Below are 9,441 nucleotides of genomic sequence, written 5' to 3' on the forward strand. Positions count from 1 at the left end.
CAATTGTATATTTGTATTAATATAACTAAGGTACTTGGAACTTACATAAAGATTTGCTTCACTTTCAACATTTTTTATATTTTTGCGTTTTTCGTTACATTCTATACATTTTTGCGCTTTTAAATTTCCGGTAAGTGTTAAACTCCATAAAATCATAATTGCAGAATGTAGTATCTGAAGAATGCCATCCCAACCAATCAAAAACAACAGATAACTTTTCAAAAAGAAATATGAAAATGATACAGAACAGAGGAGACAATAATCTCATAATTCCTCAAAAATTTTACAAGTCCTCGTGCCTTTTTTCTGCTCGAATCTTTACGTATCACGTCTTCGATGTCTTCAGAATAGTCGAAACATTCCATGAAGCGTTTACCCGGTCCGTTCACCTAGAAGAAATCTCATTATCCGTTGAACGAGTTTTACACAGGTTGTAATTACGTTGACGCTAACGATGTTTTGTTTGGAGAAAGAGGGGAGAGGGGGATGTTGCAGGGATCAGAAGGAATTATTCGAAGTAATCTACAGCGTTAAAAACCGGCGACGTGTTCAAGCCTTGAAGGACAGGGAACGTTTTTCGAGCGCGAAAGAGACGGGACGAGAAGCAGCTTTACGAGAGCAGAAAGTTGCTCCGGAGATATAAAGCAACCCAAGTCGCATATAACTTACAATCAGCCACGTTCCCCTGCTTGCCTTTTCGTTTCACTCCTAGGTCTCTTCTCGTCCGGCTACCGGCACCGATTTTTTACCATGGAACCTCGTCGTGGCATCGCGCGAGTCTTCGACTTAGCCAACGAATTTACGACCGCCCCGAACGCTACCCTAATTTAATGGATTCGCAATTTACCGTACGCGAGACGAGATTTCGATAAACCCTGAAAAACGTCACGCGAAAAGATTTTGTCACGAAATAATTTACCAAGATCAGTATTGTGATCTTTAGCTCGAATTTTTAAGATACATTTGCTGATACTCTATGATATGGATTTAAGATGCAGATCGAATTCGATTTGTCTTTTTTTCAGAGAAGCTGCAATGATTTGCATATAGAGTGACTAGAAAAAGTATTGGGACATCATTGAATTTACTGATTAATTGGGTTCGTGTATATTAAATTTCTTACCATTTGATAGTATGGCATCATAACATTTAGCTGAGACAAGTTTCCATTGAGCATTAACATATAAACTTGCATAAATATTTATAGCCTACTTGTAACAAGTGGAAATAATAGGAGTTTGTGTTATGTGATTCAAAAATATCTAGAGTAGAACGATGGGTGTATAAATGAAGAATACTTACGGGCATAGATTTTAATGAAATTTATTTGAAAATGTTGAAAATATAATTATTCAGAATAAGGAAATTCATTTATCTTAATAATAGTGACATAATAATAATACTATCAGATATCGGAATAATTTACAACACAATGTAGACTAAATTACGTTAACTCCGTCGGAATTTTGTAAAAAATTTCGTAACCACGAACTAAGCTGGAATAAATGCAGTCCTTTGTAGCCAGGGCCCTCGATTTAAATATCCAACGCGACCTATGAATAATCATCGCGCCACCGAGAAGACGCTAATTAGTACGAATCAAAGTTCCCTTAACGGCAACTAAGGTGTCTCGCCTTAGCCAATCGACGGGTTTCTGTTCGCGTGAACTCGTATCATAGCCATCGCGTGATTTAAATAAAGGGGAAAGAAAGGTGTACGTAACTTTCTTGATATCGGGATTCACGAGTATGCGTCTCGATCTCATCAGCATCGTTTTCCTGGGGACGTTGAGTTAAAGCATCTGTGTATCCTCTTCGTTGAAACGTGACGAGCTACATAAACGTTTACTTACTGGCTAAGGGAGGCTTTACGGTTGGACAATGTATAGAAAATAAATCGATAACTTAATTAAGCCGGCCCGGTCCAGCGAGAATCGCGGTGAATCAATTCGTAGCCGGTACTCGTACCGTATTGTACGGATACGAATAACAATTCCTTGATCATAAAGCAAACTATATCGCCTTCGATTTCATTAAACCGTCTTCCTTCGTTTCGTTGGGTGATGGTGCGTGACTGGGACGAGTAAAATCGGCCAATTATTGTGCCCACGTACGTACATACACTACCGGTCAAAAGTTTGGGATTGCTATCTGCTCCGCAGAATCCACAGACTTATAAATCGAATTTGTATTTTGGAACAACTTGGAATTCTGGTTATCCCTCCTGGAGAACTTTTTGGTTGAAAACCGATCGAAGGGGATTGGTATCAGTATTTATTTTTAGTAATTATTTATTTTTTAATAATTAAATTATGGATGTTTATGTAAATCCATATTTTTATAGATATAGAAACGTGGATAGAAGTATGTCTTTTGTTATAAAATATATTTTGCATATTTTTGCATTTGTGTTCATTTTTGCATACTTTGCCATAAATGTATAAATATTTGCAGTTTACTAAGAATGCAACATTGCAACGTATCGCTGCTTGTATTAATATCAGAACTGCTAATTCAGGGATTAAAAAATCCAAAGATAGAGATTTTTCCACAAGACGACTACAAATGCCAATTTTATTATCATATATTCACTTTTAAAAATGAATTTAATCGTATTACAATAATCTATAACATGCGTCTATGATGATGATAAAGAATAAAATCATTATATTAGTTTGAATAGTAAAGTAAATTTATGTAACAGAACACATCAAATGTTATTATTTTCAAGAAATAACTTATTCATCCTATTTCTTTAGAAATTGATATCTTTCATAAAAAGATACGTGTATCTTTACACTTTTTAAATAATTTTTATAACATCCTCCAAAATGTGTACATGAGTAAAAGATGAACAAATGTATTGTTTGATTTACCCATAATTCGGTAATTAAAATGCATCTTGTCAAAAATTAGGATACTTTCGAGCGATAGTGTACGAATGCGAAATGAATCGGCAATTTTTACTTTCGGACGGTGAAGTCCGTCGAACTCAAGGGCGTCGTTAATATTCCATTCTCGATACGTGTATTTCCTCGACGACCACGAAGATCCGGTAGGCAGCATTTGGAAAAAAGAATGTATTCTCCAGGAGGTTTTGTTTGGCACGGTTTAATCGTCGTCTCGAATGTTTCGAGGTAAATTGCAGTGTTGCGACGCTTTATTACAAATGTTGGATTGATGTAATGATACCTCGAGAAATTGCTACCCTCTCGGTACCGCGTGTCTCTTGCCTCTTTGTTTGCTGACTTTGTATGCCTGATTCCGATCGGATAAATGGAAATACAAAGGTGTATTCCGTGTAAAGATTACCGATCAAGAACTTGTTGGCTATAACCTGATTATTAGTTACGATGCTTATATTGCAATTTAAGGAACTTTCACGGAACAGTCGGTGAATTTATAGAGGATGTGGAGGTACTTAGCAACGTGGACTAGCTCCGTTTAAAAAGGTTTTTTGAAGTGATGCATATTTAAGTGGATATAGAGAATCAGATTATAGACTGTGCCTGACGACAAATGACTCGTATCTACTTAAAGGTTTCGTTACTTTTTGCTTTACGTTTTCCTTATTGCGTACCGTTCAGTGTAGTAAAAGTAACTTGTCTCTGTTACATATTGAACATTTCATTTTTTTCAACAACAAATATTTATATGAGATGTAATAAACATACATATTCTCAACAAAAGTTCTTCGTGCGAATATCAAGATATCGATAGATATTCGAAAATATAGATCTCTTATTAGATCTAATCTGAAATAGACAAACAATTTATAATATAAAAAAACTTAACAATTCAGGTTCTTCACTCTAATTTTCTTATAAAATTATATCTACTATTTTATTTCACGTTGTTTATCGTTACATTATTTATACCGTAATAAAGAAATGTGTAAGACGTTAAAAAATTTTAGAATTTCCAATATTGTGGATATTGTACAAAATTCTCCACTAACGAGGGCCCCAAGTTTGCCGGATTTCACCGTCCCAAAGTAAAAGTCGTCGATTCATTTCACGTTCGTACACTACCGCCCGAAAACATTTTGATTTTTGGCAAGATGTATTTTAATTACATTACGAGTAAGTCAAACTTCGTCCTTCGTATCCTACATACTTCAAATCACAATGATTTTATTCTTCATAATCGTCATTGCAGTCTATGTTTTCAAGATAGACGTAAAGTGACGCGATAACATGTTCTATCATCGTGAAAGTTGCAAATCTGAAACTCGGATTTTTAAAAGCGAATTACTACGTATCACGACAATCAAACCGAGCACTAACCAATCAAGAAGTAAATACGAAGGAAACTCGAAATTACTACTTTCAATCTTCGATCAAACACGAATCTTCCCATGATTATCCACATGGTAGTTGTCTACTTGCGCAAGAACGATCGAACTCTCTTTATCGCAGAATCTCTTGGCAGAAACGGTCTTGAAACTGGGCGAGCACGTGACGTAGTTAGAAGATCCTTTCGCGTAAGGTGCACGAGATCGCGCTGTGAATATAACACGGTAGTTAGACAGAGATGACCGGTTATATCCCGTTGGCAAGGGCGCGACAATAGATATGCGGCGGACAGTACAATGGTCATTGTAAATCAGGGCATTTTAAAAATCTGACAGGATATATGTTGACTCAGCCTCGTATATCGTGTCACACACGGCCTGCAGTGCCTGCCCATTAAATACAGCATTATGCTACCCGGCCAGCAAACCAACTTCAGGCACGTAATGGTAATTGCCGGGATGTATTCCCAACGCCATTTTCGGCAACTTGCCATTCAGGGATACCAACCGTGTATCCTCCTACACCGTTTCTCCTCCCCCTCCCCTCTTTCTATCCTTTCATCGACGGTTTTGGCATTTTTCTGAAAGGCTAGTCGGGGAATCGCTCGATCGACCGTGCTCGAATGATCAATGGAACTGTATGGTGCGCGAGACGAACCGCTTTTCGAGACGTTTTATGCTACCTTCGTTAGTGTGTATTTGAAAGCTATGGGTTTGCTCGGATTGTCTCTTATTGGAAGGTTGTTTAAATGGAGAAAGCTGGCGGATATTGGATTGTTAAAAAGAGCATGTTTGAGACAAATTGGAAGGGAATGCCTTTTTATAGAATTAATATTTTGTCGAATAGTATGGTTCGTTCCTTTTGAATAGATCCCGTCAAGTATCAAGTAGCTTCGCTTTTATATTTTTTTAGCAATGGCTGAGAATCATGATTTGAGTGAGAGAATAGTCGAGAATGTTCTCCGAAGTATAGGAAAATACAGAACGTTAAAGTTTAGAATGAGAATCAGAGTTGTCAGGAAAAGATAAAATTACAATTCTTAACAATTTGTCATAGTGATACTTATTCCTGGTGATTATTTTATTTGAATCATTATTTAGGGTTTCTTAAATTCAAGAATCAACAAGTAATTTTCTTCTACTTTATTCGATAGCGAGATGCGAGTAGGAAATAGGAAATAGGACAAATTAGTAAGGCCATGAAAAGTTGATAGCGGAAGAGATAAAGACGACGGAAAAAGGAAAGAATGAAAAGATCGGGGCAAGACGTGGGTTAGGTCAAATAGTGCATTTTAACTGCGTCCAGACACGCGACAGACACGTCATAATTTCTTCCAAATGTGAAATAGGGCCCGTTGCAGCTAGCTACGGCTGGACTTTTAACACCTCCCTTTCTCTATATCCTTTATACGAAACTTTTTATTGTTTCTAGCTTTTCTCTTTAATCAACAGACCCATTAATTTATTATAGACGAAAAACTTTCCTTCGTAGCGACAGTACTATAATTTTATTGTTTTATGAAAATCAGTTCAGAGAAACTTGCGTTATCAGCGATTACGGCTCTTTCAAATAATTTCTAAAAATTATACATACCGAAATCTTGAAAAAATTTGTCAGCAATTATTACCAAAAGATATTTGAAAAAATGTAGAAACATTTAGTTATAAGTCAAACATTTCAAATCTACAGTGTGACAATATAAAATTTTAACCTATAAATTACAATTATTACAAATAATTAACAGAATAATTTCCGCACAATTTACTCAAAGAGAATGTAAAAACGCTCATCTATAAACTAAATAATTCAAATCTAAACAATGTGGTAAAATAACTTATCAATCTATATACATATCTCGATAATTCATCAGGTAATCAAAGGAGCTAATTGAAAATTGTTAATAGAATAATTCCCCGAGTACTCAAAGAAAATATGAAAACACTCGTTCACATAAATCAAATAAATTCAAATCTCACCAACGTAATAAAATAAACTTTCAACCTATATTTCTCAACAGCGAACCAGATAATCACACGAAATCATTCTCTCGATTATCCTTTCGTCGTAGAACGAGCTAAACACACAGTGTCGCCAGTCGTGATTGACCGGCCAATAATTTTCTCGCGATTTGACCGGTTTTTATCTGGCGTTACGAGGAAAGAAGCGAGCCTTTCTCTTCGTTGCATAAACCAGTTATCAGAACGCTCGACCCGAAAAGGATATGCCTCGTGCTGATTTCTAACACGGGCACCGTGATCATAAATTTTCGCTGTTGACAGGCCAGCCAGTCTATATCGCGATCACAAGGACGTTAATTAACGGACGACTAATATATCGATTACTTACTCCGATTGCGATTACCGCTTAATGCGAAATTATGGCTTCCCGCTCTACAGGGTTTCATGTTTCGCGCCCGTTTTGCACGAAGAACGCTAAGTTTGTTGATAAGCAGCAATCATAAACAGGTAATACGAACTACATGCTCCAGGACAAGCCAAGGATTAATCCTCTGGCTCATTATCCCTCGTTGCTCTTCGAATCGTCGTTTTTTCCAAGCCCAATGAGAAACTAACGCCATATCTTTGGCAACTTTATCAAAGATTTGTGTAACTTTATTGAAAGTGACTAACGATCAAGTAAATCATTTATTTTCTGGATTATTGCAACGGTAATTTAAATATTCGTAACAAAATTTGCATCTACGATTAGATTCCTCCAGGAATTATATTTTATGCAATTTCTTTGCAACTTTATCAGTGATCATTATAAATGACGTAAATTATGGATCTGGAGGTTCTATTTGATGAATGTTCTTTGTAAACGTAGAATGTAATTTATCGCAAAAGGTTCTAACGAAAGTTGCATTGAGTAAATTTTACGTAATAAATGTTCATTAATCGCAAACAATATTGCAGAAAGTGATTCAAACCCCACTCTCTTGTTACAAAGTTGCACCCTTTAATTCGCCATGTATCTGTTCTGTTCTTAATAATCATTCACACGTTTACACATAGTTCCTCGTCTTGTTCTCGAAATAACCAACAGCTTTGCAAATTTAACGAAACACAGTCCTTTCTATACGCGACGGTAAAAATATGAAAAAGAGAAACGGAAATAGTAAATGAAGTGGAAGAAAGACAGAAAGAAGAGGGAGAAGGGTACAGAACTCGCGTTGGTGCGATCTGAAAGCAACACAGTATGGTGAGAGCCACTGTGTTAACCACTGTGCAAGCTAGAAATCCAAACGGTAACAAGAGGTTACGTTTAGGGGTAGTGAGCGGTAATGTATTCCGTCCGGAGAAGTGAAGCATGCATATTCTAGATATATTATAAATAATTACTCAATTATATCTTTGGAAAGGCAATGAATAAAGATGTCTGTTGCCGTAGTTGCGCGCGCGAGCAGGAGAAAAACGTAGAGGAGCGAGGGGCAGCAGGCTAATAAAAAAAGGAAGGAAAGAGGAGGAGAAGGAAGAAGACAAGAAAAAACACACAAGGGAAGGAAGAGAGAAGGAGAAAAAACTTGCGTTGAATATTCAAACGCAACAAACTAGATACAACGGAGGGTGCTAGGAGGTCGGTAGAGGGAACCGGGGTGAGCTTATTTCAAATGGAGATCCATATTATACCCTCTTCTTACGGGAACGTACTTTTGTTTCCAGATTTCGCGATTTTTCGCTGTGCTCGAGTACGCCAAACGAAGGGAAAGAGACACTTGAATTTCCAAACGGTCCTTTATCCGCTTATAAATGTTGCAATGAAAATCGACCCTCCATCGATGACTAATTATAGCCATCGATGTATACGAAAACTCGTAACAGAATGGGAGTTTACGTCCGCATCAGATTCGTATCGACGATTCTTCGATTCACCACCGTGATCTTTCTGAGGACGTATCGTCGAACCCTTCAATTAAAAAAAAAAAAAAAAAGAAAAAAGACAAATATAATAAAAGGAGAGGAAATCCTTAAAACCCCTCGACGATGCGTCTGCGTGTCTCGTATGGAGTTCGCGTCGTTTCCATATGTCGTCGATATCGACGGGGAATGCTGTTACTCTCTTGTGTCCCTTTCATAATAATTTTTACTTATAGTAGTATCGTTTCTTCCTCTATTCGAATTTTAGCCAACATAGATTCCAAAAAGTATATTATTTTACTTTTTCTAAATGTTTATTCTTTCATGTTAATTTTTTTTTATACAAGCGAACAATTTATATCCTCCTCTCTGTGATTAAAGATTGGAAGAAGAGAGAATTAAAGATTAATTAAATTTCTATATCTCTTCGTTTCTTTATCTGTGCACTGACAATTTTAATAAAAAAGGAAAATGATATAGTACATTTTATCCAAACGACAAACATACATGTCACCGGAGAACGCATAAATCGGATTCATAATTCTCAAAAGGTACGCGAAAAAAGGAGGAAACTTGTAGAAAGAGGAATAAAGCGTTTAATGATTCATTAACATGATGCGTAAACCCGATTTATCTCGTGTATACACGCGTTGCCTCTTCGTTAGTCTTTCGCGAGAGGTCAAAAAACTTTATTGAGGCATAAATTCGCGGCCGCGAGACACGATAACTTTAAAATATTACGGAAACGAAAAGCTTTCGCCGACGCGTGCAATGTTTGCCTCCTTTTCCGCGAAAGATAATGCAACTACTGGCGAGAAGGGGTTGGATGTCGAGAGTTTGAGGGTGGGCCGGATTTACGGGACGTTGTTTTGTAAGTGGACCTTTCTCGTACGCGAAAGATACCGTGAATTTAAAGCCCGTTAAGCTACTTTTTCTCACTTGTTCTGCGGCCGACGTAACGCGTCGCGCGTACTTTTCTCATATTACATAGGGAACAGGAAGGATTTAAGCACCTCGAGAGAGAGCGTGCCTGACATTTGATAACGAAGGATAAGACGAAGGCAAAGAAGCTTACACTCCCCGCGGCCACCTTACACACTTACGTATGCGAACTGATTTCCACGGAAACCGGAACGATAATGTTCCTCCTTTCATCGGAATTAACGTTATTCCTTTCCACGGAATTGTACACCGTTTCACGGAAGCTCTTTATGTGTCTTGCATGGTCATGCTGTATTACTGTTTTCTCGGCGAATTAGATTCTCTGGGGATTTGGATGACAGGATGTTT

Source organism: Bombus fervidus, chromosome 10, assembly GCF_041682495.2.
Source record: "Bombus fervidus isolate BK054 chromosome 10, iyBomFerv1, whole genome shotgun sequence".
Taxonomy (NCBI): domain Eukaryota; kingdom Metazoa; phylum Arthropoda; class Insecta; order Hymenoptera; family Apidae; genus Bombus; species Bombus fervidus.